The sequence below is a fragment of the Microtus ochrogaster genome, chromosome 6, assembly GCF_000317375.1.
Source record: "Microtus ochrogaster isolate Prairie Vole_2 chromosome 6, MicOch1.0, whole genome shotgun sequence".
Lineage (NCBI taxonomy): Eukaryota > Metazoa > Chordata > Mammalia > Rodentia > Cricetidae > Microtus > Microtus ochrogaster.
In genome coordinates this window covers 1,422,056-1,438,117 of record NC_022013.1, presented here as the reverse complement: position 1 = coordinate 1,438,117, position 16,062 = coordinate 1,422,056, and the positions used below count along the sequence as shown (strand labels likewise).

At 44.7% G+C, this 16,062-nt stretch overlaps 1 protein-coding gene across 2 annotated transcripts in view; it reads right to left on the bottom strand.

Annotated features, from left to right (window-relative positions):
* The window catches only part of Thsd7b (thrombospondin type 1 domain containing 7B), an 877,985-nt gene extending 875,146 nt beyond the window's left edge, over positions 1–2,839 (bottom strand). For both annotated transcript variants that reach the window (XM_026779900.1, XM_005348232.3), the window contains exon 1: positions 2,550–2,839. The gene's annotated coding sequence lies outside the window, so the exon portion shown is untranslated. The remainder of the gene's footprint in view (positions 1–2,549) is intronic.
* Positions 2,840–16,062: the final 13,223 nt, after the last annotated feature.

Below are 16,062 nucleotides of genomic sequence, written 5' to 3'. Positions count from 1 at the left end.
ACTTCCATCCGAGCTTTTCACTCTGTCTGCTTAGTCAATGATTTAAAGACAAACTTCATTTTGCAGATATAATAAAAAAGAATTATTCCTTCAGAACTAAGACTTGCAACAAGTAGACAAAGTTCTCACCATCTTTTCTAAAGAAGAGCAATCTGCCAACATCATTTTCCTTCCATCCTTCTCTTCCTCTTAAAAGGCGAGCTCAGCAGAGAACAGAATTGCACATCTAATCATCAACTTATTAATGCCAGTCCTCAAAACAGCAGTCTGTGTTTACATGGTTTTTATGGCCAGTAATCATTTCCTATCTGTCTAGCCTTTCAAGTTTTTAACAAGCAACAAATTGGATGAAAAAACAATGGAACCAGATTAAGAAATATTGCAAAGATCATTTTTCAAGTATCAATTTAATTATGGAGGTAAATATTGTGTAGGTCCACTATGTTTCCAACCTCACAATAGACCAAGGAAGTCCACAATCAGCAAGCTGCACTCCAGGAAATCACACTGCCCAGCCCTTGGGAAGCCTGCAGAACCCTGAAAGGTCTGCAGGTATTTAGGGTTTCTGGGTCTGTCTGTGAGAACATGCAAGGCTTCTCCACATCTTCTAAACCAACAGGTACACTCAAATCCTTCAGAAGTGTCTGTGTAAGTTGTCACATGACCAGAAAAAAATCTTTATAATTCTTTTTCACTTAAGTTTGCATGAAAAAGTTGCCAGCACTCAGCTTCTAGCAAGTAGGCACAAAGTACAATGACCACGGAAAGTGGAAGCCAATCTGGAGGGCTTCTTGCCCTCCCTCCTGTTGTTCATCTACCCCAGAGACAACAGGGACCTTGTCATGTTAAGTTTACAAATAAGGCTCTGTTAGTAATAGCACTGAGTTTAAAAAAATGGGAACGCATCAAAGGAAAGCCTCTAGACAGAAACTTTATATAACCTTTAACCCACAAAGACCAGAGCAAGCACTCACCACTGAACAGGTTCTTGATTTGGTTAGTAGAATCCTTAAATGGCTCCCAGAGAACCTTAACTGAGTATTGTCAAGAGTTGGGGCAGGGGCCTTCACTGTAGACCATCTCCTCCCAATTATCCAGCAATCCCAGATTGCTTTCTGATATGCCAGAGGAGATACAGCTCTCAGACATCCAAAGAAAGCCTGGCGAAGGAAACTCCAGGTACACACAATGCACAGACACACACAGAGACACATCACAGATTGGTTGGTGTGACCCCTATCTGCATGGATTACCCCTCTGATAATACCGAACACAACAAGATATATTGAGAGAACATCAGGCAGGTGCTTTCTATAAGAAGGCCACACACAAGAGAGTATATGCGTCTGAAGGTGGGAAGCAGCCAATTACCCGATTACCAGCAGACCTCCCCAGCAATAAAAATAGCACCAGGAACCCTGGTGGCTTTCTGCACAGAGTGGCAAAGTCCCCCAACATCACTGGAACTCCACTTACTGAACAGAATTGAATCACAAGAGCTCTTAAAGGATGTTCACTCTTTAAGAATTCCAGAAGTAAAAAGTACCATAAGATGGCATGCCTGCATTTGTGTGTGTGTGTGTGTGTGTGTGTGTGTGTGTGTATGTGTGTGTGTGTATGTGTGTGTGTGTAAAATAGAGCCAGGGAATGCTTATAGCCTCCGGACCCAACACACACACACACACACACACACACACACACACACACATTCACTCCAAGCTTTTCAACTTCAAGACTCGATGTATGGGGACATCAGAAAGCTGAGGTTTCATTTCTCCATTCAAATAACTTTAATAGTATGTTGAACATGCAAGATGCAAGGTGGGAGCAGTAGGAGCAAGCATGCTTCTCCTCCTCCTTGCCTCCCACTCTGACATGCTGGACCTGGTTTTTCCCTCAAAAAGCAATGTGGCTTCATGCAGGACCTATGGGCTCCCCCTCGCCCCACAGGGACCACGGACATATAAAAGCTGTTGGTGTGGGCTTCTGTCTCTGAACTGATAAATCAGAGAACGCCGCGAAACTTCTTGGCTTGCTCAGGTATCCTCTCTGGTCCCTGGGCACCCACGCGCAGATTTCACAGTTTGGGCTACCCAAAGGGGATCCTTCAGTCGATCAGTGTAAAAACCCCACAGAACTCCCTGCACTGGGATCCAAAAGCTCCAAGGGTCCCCGCACAGGATGGGGAACCCTAGGCTCCCTTCATCAGTTCCCCCACAAAGCAGGCTGGAGCTTCATGCTTTCTCAATCCAGTTGCCAGAGACCCATGCCCAAGTCGCGTGTGGTGTTCCCGCCTGCCCTCTGGCTTAGAGGGTCCAAGCATGCTGTACCCTGGCAGCTAACCCTTCCGCAGCCTAAAGCCAAGGTTTAGGTTCCAAGTTCCCGCGTCTGCCTGGGAGAAGAGACAAGGGAGGCTGCCTGGCTAGGAAAGTCTGTGCAGAAGGCGCCCCCCTAGTCGGGGCAGCTGTCTCTTCCATCCGGGCTGACCAGCCAAGGGAACCCGCGGCGTCAGTCCCCACCAGCTTGGGGCACAGCGCGGCCGCACTCACCAGCCTTGCCCGAGCCGCAGCTGCAGCCTCTGGGAGCTGCCAAGCCCCGAGCTTCCCCAGTGAAGATGGTGGTGTGTGTCGGGAGACCACCCATTCCAGCGTCTGGCAACCCGGCGGCGACTCTGGCTGCTCAGCACTGAAGCTGGAGGAAGAGGAGGACAAGGAGGAGGAGGAAGGAACGGCGCAGTCGGACGCCATCTGCTGTACACCTCTGCGCATCCATTGGCTGCCTGGTGCGTCCCCGGGAGCCGCGGGGCGCCGGGCCGCGGGGAGCCACCTTGCTCCTAGCCTCCCACAGCAGCTGCTCCGGGTGCCCCTCCCTCACCCCTTTTCCTCCTCCCTCATCTCTCCTCCGGTCCCTCCTCCCCTTCTCCGGGTTAGTGCACCCTTCAGACCCCTGGGCTTCTCAGCCAGCTCCCCTGAGTGAGCAACCTGAGGTGCAACTGGCCTCGACCCCTTGGGCTCATCTGCAACCCTCGACGCAACTGTTTTCCCAACTCTAAAGCTTTCTGGGGTACAGGTGCTGGTTGGATGAGGGAGACGCCACAGCTGGGCTGAGCACCTGATGAGTGCTGCAGGGAACCACTCTGAGCCTTAGGGTGGGCGCAGAGGAAAGCCAAGGAAAGATGGGGTAGAAAGAGGGAAAGGGGTGGGGTTGCTCTTGGCACACTTTCCTGCAGGCACTCACTGATCCAACCCCTCAAGCTTTCCCAAGACTCAGAGTTCCTCCCACTGACAACAGAAAAAGACAAAAGATCCCAGCAGGGTGTGTAGGAGAGGCACACTGGGGATGCCCCACTGGGAACCACTCAGGGTACTAAGGCAGGAGACTCCCCAGAGGCTGCAAATCTATCATATGCCTTGAACAAGACTTAGCTCTGGGACCTGTGGTTTACAGGAGATTCTTGGTCCTAAAGGGAGTGTGCCGGAGGTGCGGTGGGGTGTGCGAAGTTCACCTAGGTAGGGATGCCAGAGGCAGCAAGGAACTGGAGAGTCCTAGCCCGCCCAGGTGAAGCAGGCAGGAAAGCAGCCCAGACAGCTCTGAGGCAGGCGAGAAACAGAGCTTCAGCTCTGAAGGTCCTTTGCCTACTCCGACACTTGTTCCAAACCCTCCTGGTTTCTGACAGCTTTGATCCAGAGAACTTAAGCTTGTTCAGAGAGATGAGGTTGCTTCAAAAGGAGAAACGCAAGGGGGATAGGAGGGAGTCAAGACTACCTATTGCCAATTACTGGGTATTTTGCTTGTCTTATCTCTTTAAAAGTGTGAGCACAGAGACAGTGGAGGAACGTATCCTTCTTATTTTATCCAGGGCCTGGGACACCATGGGTGTCTAAAAGGAAGCAAAAATAATAATGATAAAATTAAAGCTTGATGTCATAGCACAAATCAGATTAAAGAGATAGAGTAGCTAGGATCTGCCACAGGGGGACAAACAAATCAAAAGAATGTAAGTGCCATTGTAAGTGGCAACGTGAATATTTTGGTGAGCAGCGTGCTGTGGGACAGGTTCTGAAAGCTGGAAGCATTAACACTGAAAGCAGCAATTGCTGCTTCCTGGTGAGCGCGGTGCTCACATCTGGAGTTTTGCCTCTCTTTCTAGATCATTGTCTTAAAAATACATCCGCTGCCATCCAGATCTCTAAATATCTCCCCAAACCCAAGACCACACAATTTGTTATCCCCAAGTGGTAAACAATGCCAAGGAGAAATGGATCCATTATATTTTATTGTAATCTCGGTATATATACAGATCAATAGCCAATGGGTTTCATTTAAGTAACTTGAGAAACAACAGCGAGAGACAAACGTGCCTGCTTTCCTGAAGTGTTCCACCACTGCTGCCCAGCTTTCAAGCTTCCCAGAATCCATGCTGCGATTTCAGGCATGATCACTGGCTCACACATGCCAATCACAAAGCTTGGCTTCCCAGGCTTTCTTGAATGAACCATCAAGATGACTTTAGAGTATGCCATTCATGGACATCTTGGTACTTAACCCACCCCACCTCAGAGGCATCGACTTGTATACTTTGCTTTAGGCTAGCAATTTGATTTGAACCTGCATTCTAAATTAAATAATCAAGCTCCTCCTCACTAATTCCATCCACGATCTCAGCAACCACTTATGATGCTCATAAAAATATTTGAATTCCATTTAAGAACCAGATTTCCTCTTCTGTCTCTCCTATTTGGTCTCTGGGTGTTCAGATCTACAAATATAGATAATACTTATATCCCAATTATATCCTGTGCTTTGGGCTTCATTCTATGTTTGTGCGTGGTTTATGAGTATATGTGCTCATATGTGTTTACATGAGTGTGTGTGTGTGTGTGTATGCATGTGTGTGAGCATGCATGTGGAGGTCAGAGATCAACAACAGGCTCCTCCTTTACCACTTTCCACCTTACTTTTTTAAAGACAAGGTCTCCCACTGAAGCAGGGGCTCACTAATACAGCTGTGTACTGAGTTAGCCACTGAGTTGCTTCTGTCTGACCAGCTGCTTGATTACAGGCATACATCACTGCTCCTAGCTTTTCACGTGGGCACTGAGGATCAGAGCTCAGGTTCTCACGCTTGTGATACAAATACTGTACTGACTGAACCATCTTTCCAGCCTCTGTATTTCTGTTCCTTAAAAGAAAAGAAAAGCAACTCAAAAGAATGAAGTCCAAGTGAGTTCTAAATACAATAGACCCGTGAGTATTAAACATCATCCCTTCTCTCTCCTGTCAGCCAGAGGACAATCGCTGCTCTTTAAGGCATCATGCTGACCATAGTATTTTAGGAAAGTCATAGTGTAAGATGACAGAATTTTATCCAGCATTGTATAATAATGCATAAATCTTGTAAAAGGAAAATGCAGACCAAAAATTCCTTCTAACCTCATCCTTCCACTGCTAGCCCCAAAGCCCTGGTTTATGTTCAAATGGGATTTTGTGAAATACCAATTCCTTCCTGAGATGGTCTGCCTTGGCCCTTAGAAAAGTACTGGCCTTAAAACATGTGCATTAGACGAGAAGCATTTGCAGGATAGGCAGGAAGATAGGCAAGAAAGACTATTAGACAGGAACACAGATTTTATAAAACAGGGGACCAGGGGAAGCATTTGGAGGAACATAGCCTGGGGAGTAGGTGGCATCATTATCTGTGAGGAACAGATCAATAGGGGTGGGGAATAAGCTGGAGGTTAGAAATTCCCGTAACCCTCATACACAGATGGCAAAGGCGCCAGTCACCAACCTTTTAACAAGTACACAGGAAACAATAGAACAATAGAAGAGGGGAGGGCTGGAGGCCTGTTGGGATTCATTCCCTAGTGCAAACCAAAGCTAGCTAGCACTGCAGAGGAAAGTAACCCTTGCTATCCAGGCACTGTTGGAGTTTAAATGCTCATTTTGTTGTTGCTGGGTATGTGTGTTTGCCACCGCCATTTCTGAACACTGTGTTTTCCATACAGTATAACAAGGTTGGGTGAGAAAAAACATCCTGTAAACAAAACAAGTAAATAGCGACCTAAACAAGAGCTAGAGAAGGCATGCTGATAAGGAAACCCAATTTTAAGCAGGCATGAGAAATGCAAGTGCTGGTATCTCAGTTGTGCACCCAGGCTGTCTCGCTGAGTCTAGGGTACCACGTGCAAGTGAGTGGAGTCAAACACTGGGTCACTCTGTGGGAGCAGAGCTGGAGGAGGAGGGAAGGAGAAAAAGGGACCATGATTGTTTCATTTCCACAATTCATTCTGTCCAATTCCAGGTTGGCCGAGATCCTGTGGCAAAACTGAACACTTTTTTTTTTCTGCCAAAAATGAGCATTTAGTGTTGGCATGGATGCGCAAGCTTTGAGTTTGGTCCAGTAATTTGATTTTGATATGTCAACATCTTAAAGTACAATCTCAAGATAATGTCTTGAAAAGTAGTGCAACAAAACCCCACTGGCCCCTGGCCCAGCTCTGCCGCACTGAGGCTCCAGAGTCTTCCCAGAACACCTTCGGCATCCCCAAACTTAGTCCCGAACCATCAGCTTCTGTCATGCATTCATAGATTTGCTGTGTGTCTAGCATATTCCTACTAGCACAGCATCAGGTAGTCACAATCTGGTGAATTAGTTAGCTTGCCCTCACAGAGTTTATTGTCTGATAGGAGTAATAACCACGCCGGCCTAGATGTGGACGCAGGCCTAGATGTGGTTGTGACCATATAAGGTGAAAGGAAAGAAGTTCTGTCTATGAAGGTAGAGCACAGAAGGACGAAAAGAAAGGGGAAAGGGAGGCAAACTTCTCAGAGAAAGGGATGTTTATGCTCAGACACAGAAGATAATGGGGGATTTAATATGTTCTGTCCTAGAAATTGGGTATTGAGCTAAGTCATTCTCGTGTGCCATTCAATCTATACAACCGCACCTGTGAGGCACACCCTGTTATCAGCTCCATTTGACAACAGAGCCATAGAGAGCGTGAGCATCTGAGTCACACAGCAGAGGAGCGGTACTTGGATCTGACCACAGGCAGTCTGGTGCTGTGTGCACACTCAACCCCTGAGACATGCTTAATCTCTCTCACAGTCAGGCACCAGCCAGGATGGGTAGAGACACGAGATAACATACCACCACCCTGCAACTCAAAGAGCTGGCAGATAACCTGTCAAGGAATGAAGTATCTGAAGTATGGTGACAATGGTGGGTAGGACCACCAGGCATGATGGGAGAGGCAGGCAGACAGCAGAACTGTTCAGCCTCTGTAAGCCAATGGGTATTGCTAGCTAGCTGTCTGTGTCATATGATCTGCTTTAGACATTAAAAGATCACCCTGGTGCTATACATAAACCAAGAATATGTGTAACAGGGAAGCCAGTGGTTCATGCAAAACATAATGATGGCTTCATGCAAAGGGAATTGGACTTGACCGCTATTGGGAAGACGTCTTGCATCTCTTTGGTTCTGCTTCTTTCTCCACAGGTCCCATACCTTGTTGTTTTAGCATTTAAAATCCTAAAAGCAAACTAAAACCAAAAAAAAATATCCTTAATTCTTCATGTCATTCACAGGGTGGTAGGCCTGTTTCCTTGTCACTAATGTGGAATAGAGGGTCTCTAGCAGGGAGTTTCCCGTTTGGTCCACTCTTCATTTCTACGCAGTATTCTAAAAGCGCCTCGTCCTAACACCATGATCATGATCATCCCAGTCCTTTACGTTGTTTGCTGGCTTGCCCTCCGATACTCTTTACTAACTCAGAAATCTGAAGGTCAGCTGTTTCTTTTATCCCGCTGCTCCACAGCATCAGAAAGTCAAGAGAGGCTGAAACTTGATCTTCCCTAACAAGAGAACATGGACAGACAACCTCCATAGACACCAGAAACAGCTCCGAATAAAGGGGAAATAATAAAACCCCCAAAGTGACAACTTGGACCACATTCATAATGACTTGGGCTGTAAAGACCAGGTGTTATGTAGATGGGAACTTGTTATTATCGAAAGACTTGGCAACCTAAATCCTCTTCTACCGGGCACCAAGCCATGCAATACACATAGGTCTAACTTTGATGAGGTGGGTAGAACTTCTGTCTTCTATTTTGCTGTTTTGCAAGGACATCAGCATGTTTGATGGGAAGTAGGTCTGTTTACAGGCAAGAAAGGCAGGAAAACACATCGTACATGCAAAGACATGTACCCATCCTCCTACACGTACATGAACATATAAACATGTGCCTCACATACATGAATACACACATGCACCTGTGTGTCCATGCACCTGCACTTCTGTAAGTACACATACACTTAAACACACATGAACACATACACATAAACATGTACCTAAACTCACAAGAACATCCATGCACAGAGGAGATAAAGAAGCCCTTGCCAGGGATATTTCCAACACATTTCTCTTAGATTCTGAACATCAGAATTTTCCTCGCTACTAGCTACCTCAGTCTCTCTGCTAAGTGTCGTCTCCCCGAAGCTCCCTGTCATATCAGTTTGATTCCCAGAAACCTATTGTCTTCATCCTGTCACTTGACAAGTGTCCCTTCACAAATACCAGTCTCTCAGAAAAGCCTTTCTGCCTTTTCTTTAGAGGAGATAGCACGTGCCATCTCCATGTATCTCCTCATCTGCTCTTTCTTTTCTCCATCATACTTACCATGATCTGAAATTCAGCTACATGGCATAATCATCTCAACATTTTTATCTCATTGAAAATATAAACCGACGTTGGAGAGGTTGCTCAGTGGTGAAGGACATTTGTTGCTCTTTGCATTAATGTCAGGAGGCTTTTAAACACCTTTAATTCCAGCTTCAAGAGATCTGACACCTTCCCTAACCTTTTCAGGTACCTACATACACATGTGTACACAGGCCACATACCCCTCCCCCCTCTCACACACACACACACACACAAAAAAAAAAATTAAAGGAAGAATGAAAACCCCATGAGAGCAATGATCGCTGCCCCCCATCCCCGACCTCCCACCCCTCCACCTCTTCACCCACACACACCATACTTACAGTGCCATCCAATGCCTGGTAGAGCCTCAGTGAAAAATGTCATAATGGTGCAGACAGTACGGCATTGCCGTACTGACTTTTGGGAACCTTTTGAATCTGGCTGTCCCTTACCTTATACGCATATTCATTTCTGTTTCCCAACATAGACCATTAGTCACAATCTCAGGAGGACTGTCCCAACTGTCCTTCTCACACCCAGGGAAGCTCTCCAATCCGCTTCTTCTTCACGCTTCACTGGCAAATTCTCCAAGCGCCCCCTCCTCTAAGAAATTGTCCTAGACCTAATTTCATTTCACATTTATCTGTTTCTTCTCTTACCAGCTACATTGATGCGCATTCTCTGTGTTTTCCAATTAACTGTATACTATCTCCCACTGTTCTCTAATGGGTTTGTAACAATTAGCCTACTCCCCTCGGATGCATTGTTAGTTCCTCGAGGGTAGAGGCTAGGGGAGCTATTGCCTTCCCTTGCACAATTTTTCACACGCAGCAGGCACTCAGTAAATACCTGTTGGTGAACTAAGATGTGTGAAGAATCTGAACGAGGGTTAGCCTTTCTATGGTCACGTGATGTTAAACACACATCACTTTAGGATTGTAACAGCAAGCCCGCCTAGCCACATGTATCTGTGGGAAGCGACCTTGCTGCTTTCAGGCTCCACTGTCCATTCATTGAACAAATACAGACAGAATCCGCTTCATGGCAGACATCAATGCAAGCGATGTCCTGGAGGAGGTTGCTATGTGAGAAAAGAACACTTGTTTGGAGATACAAGCCTCACAGGGATCCTGAGGACACAGTGAACACCCAAAGAGGGGCATCTCACCTAGACTGACCACCAGGTGGAATCTATCTGCATCTTTCTGTGTTTACAGCCAGGAAAGTAATCTTCAGATTCTGTGATTTGCAGAATTTTACTCTGCTGGGCTCCAGTCAGGAGTAAGTCTAAAAAATGACAGCATGGACTTTCTCACGACTAACGGTCAGAGGAAAACAGTTGCCATCATGATGTCCGTGCGTGCTGGAGAAACATTCTTTCTGCTCAAATGCCCAGTACTTCTACAGCGGAGGATCCTGGTCCTATTCTTCTCTTAGCTTCCTAAATGCACACGGCCCGTGTGCTCCTCACCTCAACCCATATATGTTAGAGTACAATAAGGCTCTAGACTGAACCCTTTTCTTATTCTATCTAGTCTCTCTTCTTAATTGGATTTATCTTATTTTAGATAGTATTCTGCTAGTAGCAATGCCTTCATTGATGTCCTTTTCTGCGGTAGTCAGTATAACTTAGGTCATGCAATGTTAACAAATTAACCCACAAACCTCTGGGCAAAGCACAGAAAGCATCTTGTATGTGACACATATATGTTAACAAAGGAAACTGTGACTCTGCTCCACATGAGCTCTAAGGGAGCCCTGCCACTTGGAGCACTGCTGGACACTGTAGCAGCAGTGAGCGTCCTAGAAAAAAACAGCATCGACTTCTATATGTCAACCCAAAGTAACATTATACATTGGCCAGAGCTGATCACGTGACTACCATAATTCACAGTGCTCAACTATATGGGCAAGCCCACAGACATGATGAGTGATGGCAGTCTATCCCACAACTCGGGGCTCCAATTCTGCACACAGGGGCTTTCTGAGCATCAAACTTGAACTTCGAACTAAACACTTATTTTGTTCAACCCCAAACTCTGAGCATGCTGCTTCATCCAATCTTCCTCTCATTTTACCCACATAAATGTAACTTGTTACATTAGCTCTTTTCTCAAAATGAATCTTATATGCATCTATTTCATTGAATGCTCACTATTATTACCCTGATCCAATACACAGTGGGCTTTCATTTTTAGAAGCTGTCACAGTTGTCAACTTGACCAGGTCATGAATCAGAAAAAAAAAAATAACACCAGCACTTCTGCAAAGTATTTTCTTAATGAAATTATAAGAAGCATAATATACACTGGTCCTTCCCGGGGCAGCACAGAGAGCAGGCAAATGGAAGAAGGACACTTTGCTCTTCCCTGCTTGCATTTGCTTTTGCTGGCAAGTTCTCCTGTCCTGTGCCTGTTACTGCTGCACAATTCCTTGCCTGATATCAGGACCAGCTTTTGAGGGAAAAGTAGCAGCTCCCCAGGAATCCTCCAGGCCTTCAGTTCGAAACCAGGACAGCTGAGATGCTCAGGTTCCAGGCTTCTCTGATATGAGACAGCCATATTATTGAACTACCCAGACCAAACTGTGTAAGTCAATCAAATAAATTCCCTTTTGATATATTGCCCATCCCATATATTCTCCTCCTCTATGGGACACTGGCAAACACAGGTGTTAGCTTTATGGCTGACCCACGATCCTACTTTCTGCTTCATAAAAATCCCTTTATCCATGGAGTAACCGCAGATATCGAATCAAAATATACATTGGATAAAGCCCTTTGCTGATTGCCCAATGCACTTAGAATAAATTCCAAATTCTTTATGAGACCTCGTCCATCTATAAGAGCCATCTGAACCATCTCCTCCATCTCAAGCCTTCCCCTCCCTTCCCTGGTCATCCCTGAACTGCAGCCATCCATTCCTGCATCAGTGTTGTTTGAAGACCTTTGTGTGATGTCTAAGTTGTGTCTAGAGCATGCACACCCTGCCCCTCCTGCTGCACCTCTCTCCCATTACTCAGACAGACCTCAGGGATAACACTGGCTCCATAGAGACATCTTTCTGGATGCTAATACAAAGCAACCACCAGTCACTGTCATGGTGACTGCTTGGTTCTTTGCATAGTACTGACCATGTCGTGGTCAGTGGCTACTTCAGTTCCTGTTTATCCACAGTAATAAAAGCCCAGATAGATGTGGGTTTTGATTATTTATTCTTGACATCCCCAGTGCCCCCAAGAACATGATCCAGCACTCAACACACTTAAACAAGAGAAAAACACTTTCCAGTTCACTTACAGACTCTGGAGCCAGTGTTCGTTCTTGCCTTCAACTTCAAAGTGAGCATTGCCTTCCTTTTTATATATATTTTAGCACAAATCAAAAGAAATGAAAGAGCAGAGGGATCGTCAGTGTGCTGGGGATTTGACGTCTTCTCCTTGCCAATCAGAGGAAAGAAACGAACTAAAAAAGCAGCTACTTGTCACATCTAGAAGTTCTTTTGACCCCAGTGATTAAGATGACGTGCCTGATGTGGTGAACTTCTGTATTATGTCGACAGAGAACTATGAAAGCAGTCCTTTTGTCACATGGAGTTCTCAATTTTGGTGATGGCTGTCACAGTTCCACAAAGAGATGACTCACCCAGGGTAAAGCAGGACGAAGTGACAGCCCAGGAGACAGGATTCGCCCTGAGGATCCTTTTCCTAGTCCGGTGAAATAAACAGAAGGTGCAGGTGCCATAACACACAGAACAATGTCAGTCAAGTGTGCAGGCAACACTCCCAGGTACCAGAACCATCAAGGAAGGAGGCTTCCATAAGCTTAGTGGAACCTTTTCCCCAGACTGAGGCTACACCGAGCAGTAAGGAAGCCTGTATTCCAGAACTGGAGCCTTCTCAGATTGTCAAAGCTATTCGAATGTGGAGATGAAGTCCAAAGACAAGAGCCTCGTGGCACCAGATTAGGTGAGCCTCAGCCTCAGAGACACTCACCAGCTCAAACCCATACTTCACATCACTGGCTCCTCCATTTAGGTTTGTGTTTATGACCTCACCTTACCCCCTTAACCTGGTGACATTAAAACCCTATGTGATGGCTAACCATAGCTGTCAACTTGATGAAATCTAGAATCACTTGGTAAAGGAGACTCTAGCCACGCCTGTGAAGGATTATCTTGACTGGGTTACTTGCAGGGGGAAGAACGGTTCACTATGGACAGTCCCATTTTGTGGCGTGGGATCTTGGATTGTAAGAAAGAAGGAATGTGAGCTGGCTACAACCATTCATAGTGCCATTCCTCCTGACTATGGATGAGATGTGATTAACCACTTTAAGCTCCTGCTGCCTTCCCTGCCCTTAAGGACTTAACCCTTAAAATTGGAGCCAAAATAAATCTGGCCTTTCTCAAGTTGTTTTTGTCAAGGCATTTTATCACCATGAAGACAAGTGATGGAGACAGGCTGCTTTTGTTTGGAAAATAGGCTCCTTATTTCAACCACAATGTTGCCAACCTCGCAGATAGTATTATCATTAGTAGCTTAAGAAAGATTCCTGTTCTGAAATGGTGACATCACCAAGTCCTTATTTGTCAGAGCAGATAGTCTATTCTGTTAAATTGTGGCTTCGAGCTACATCTTTAAAAGGACAATCATTCACTGATCTGTACATTCCCTGAAGAATGTTCTTTTAGTTCAATTACCTTTGAGCCTTTAAATCCATTTGGGGGAAGAGGGGAGGTCTCCTGGATTTCCAGTCTAAATTTCTCAGGATTTAATTTAATTAGAGCTCATAACAAAATGAAAATTTTTTTGACCTTGTGAAAAAAAAATCTTCTGATTTCAATACTATAAGAAAGAATGTTTTTCAGTCTTTGAGGAACCCTTATTGCAATGGTATTTGATCTAGCCTTGATTATACAATTATTAGCCTTTTGGTGATCTAACCAATGATATTTAAATGGCATTTAAGTGAAAGGCTTGAATTGTGGAATTACAAAACTTTGGAGTTGAAAAAGACCTCAGAGAAAATACAGTAGAGTTTCTGTATTTAAAAGATAAGAAAAGTTGAGCCCCAGATAGATTGAGGTATCTTGTACAAGGTCACATGATTACAAAAAAGTCGAAGGAGAAAATCATGGGAGACAGGCTTCTAACCACTTTACTGGTAGTGGAAAAGAAGTATTTGAAAAGATAGAAAGGGAGAGAAATGGTTTGGGGTTCTTACAGAGTAATAACAAGCCTTCTAACATATTTTACACACTCCTAGAGTGGTTTGTTATTAACACAGAAAAACTCTTCAGAACACAAAAATATCAGCAGATGATGATTTTGAAGAGAGAGATTCATTCCCAGAAGAATGGGGTGAAGAGTAGGAGGCAGTGGGGGTGAAGCATTAAAGGTCTAAAGACTCTAACCTAAGGCTGAGGGTGAGGCTCAGTCAGTGTGTGTGTGTGTGTGTGTGTGTGTGTGTGTGTGTGCCTGTGTGTGTGCGCGCACACATACGCACACACAGTTCTAACCTAAATCATAATTCCTTTAACCAGTTTCTCCTGCTGCCAACCCACTGGGAACCATTTATAAGCAAAGACTACAAGTGTTCAGTTGCACATGGATTTCTTTATTTAGAACGCAATCTCAAAGGAAAAGAAAAGAAAACACCACCGCCAACAACGAAAACACTATGTTCTCTTGTAATATGAAGTTTGATGATCTAATTTTCTCCTTGTGGTTCTCCTCCACCAGCAACTACCTGCTAAATGGCTGGAATAGACATTACTGTGTTGTTAATAGTCCTTGGTACCCACAGCCTTCTCACTCCCCACAAAGTTTTGTAGAGCCCCTCTACTCCATAGCTTCAACTTGATGGGGGGAGCAGACCTCATCACCAGGCCTGACTGTCTATATCTCTTCCTTGGCATGACAGAAGCAGTCCAAAGCCAGCAAGTCTATCATCACACAATGAAGATATTATTTCTCCATGACCCCAAGCCAGCCTCACCTTTCTAACACAGCTAGGCTAATCGTGTCACCAGACATTCATTGTATCCCTGAAGCTAAAATAATAAAATAAATAAATGAAGCATTCCTGACTTTTCATTTTGCCTCACCAACCATACCTGTATGGATAGAGTACATCATTAATACCTTCATCACACTTGTTAGGTGTCTCTGGACAGGTCTTCTGCATACTGACCCCTCACCATCATCTGCCCAGTGTCTAGTGGGCACCAGTTGCCTAGACTACTGTAAAAGTCTTCTAATAATGTAGCAATATGATTGTATTTTTTTCTACTGTCTCCAAATCCAACAGGACTGTGCTTAAAAGCCCTTCTGAGGTTTCCTACTGTCCGAAGAATAAATTCTGAATTTTTTAAGATGGAAAATAGAAAACCTTGGATTTCCTTACTTTAAATCTAGAAATATTTCACAGAAATTCAGGACCCCAACATACATCTTTTACCCATTAGTGGTAGGTCAGCTCTCAAGAGCTAAACAGAGTTATAATCAACATGAGCTTTTACTCACTGGGGACTGACTTTGACTTTTGGTTTAGACTCCAACGTTTCTCAACCCATAGGTTGTGACTCCTTTGGGGAGGGCAAATGACCTTTTCATAGGGGTTGACTAAGACCATCACGAAACATAGATTTCTACATTATGATTCATAACAGTAGCAAAATTGCCGTTATTAAGTAACCATGAAAATAATTTTATGGTTGGGGTCATCACAGCATGAGGAACTGTATTAAAGGGTCACAGCATTAGGAAGGTTGAGAACCACTGGTCTAGAGGAAGGACTCTGAAAATGAATGAACCTTGTTCAAGTCTTGACTCTACCATGAGAGACCACTGTGAACCTAGCGCAGGTTCTCAACCTCTCAAACTGTGTGCCCTTGTCTGCAAAATGGAGATGATAATGGCATATGATAATCACACATAATGACTCAAGCTGTTGTAAAAATTATACGAGATAGTATGCAGGGAGACCTCTAAACAAAAGTGCCAAGAAAATCCACCAATGAGTTGTATATTACTATTAATATCATTCTTATTTTATTAATGTGACATCTTCAAAATAATTATAATATGAACTGGAACACACCTCAGGCAATGAAACTTTTGCCTTGCAAACATAAGGGCCTGAGTTGATCTCCAGAATGCACTTTTAAAATACCCAATGATTGGGGTATGCCCTTTGTAAACCCAGCCCTAGGAGGTAGAGACGTTGAGGAAAGGAGGTACTTGGGACTCATTGGCCAGCTGACCTATATGGCTTGGCAACTACCAGATCAGTGAAAGATTCTGTGTGTGTGTGTGTGTGTGTGTGTGTGTGTGTGTGTGTGTGTGTGTA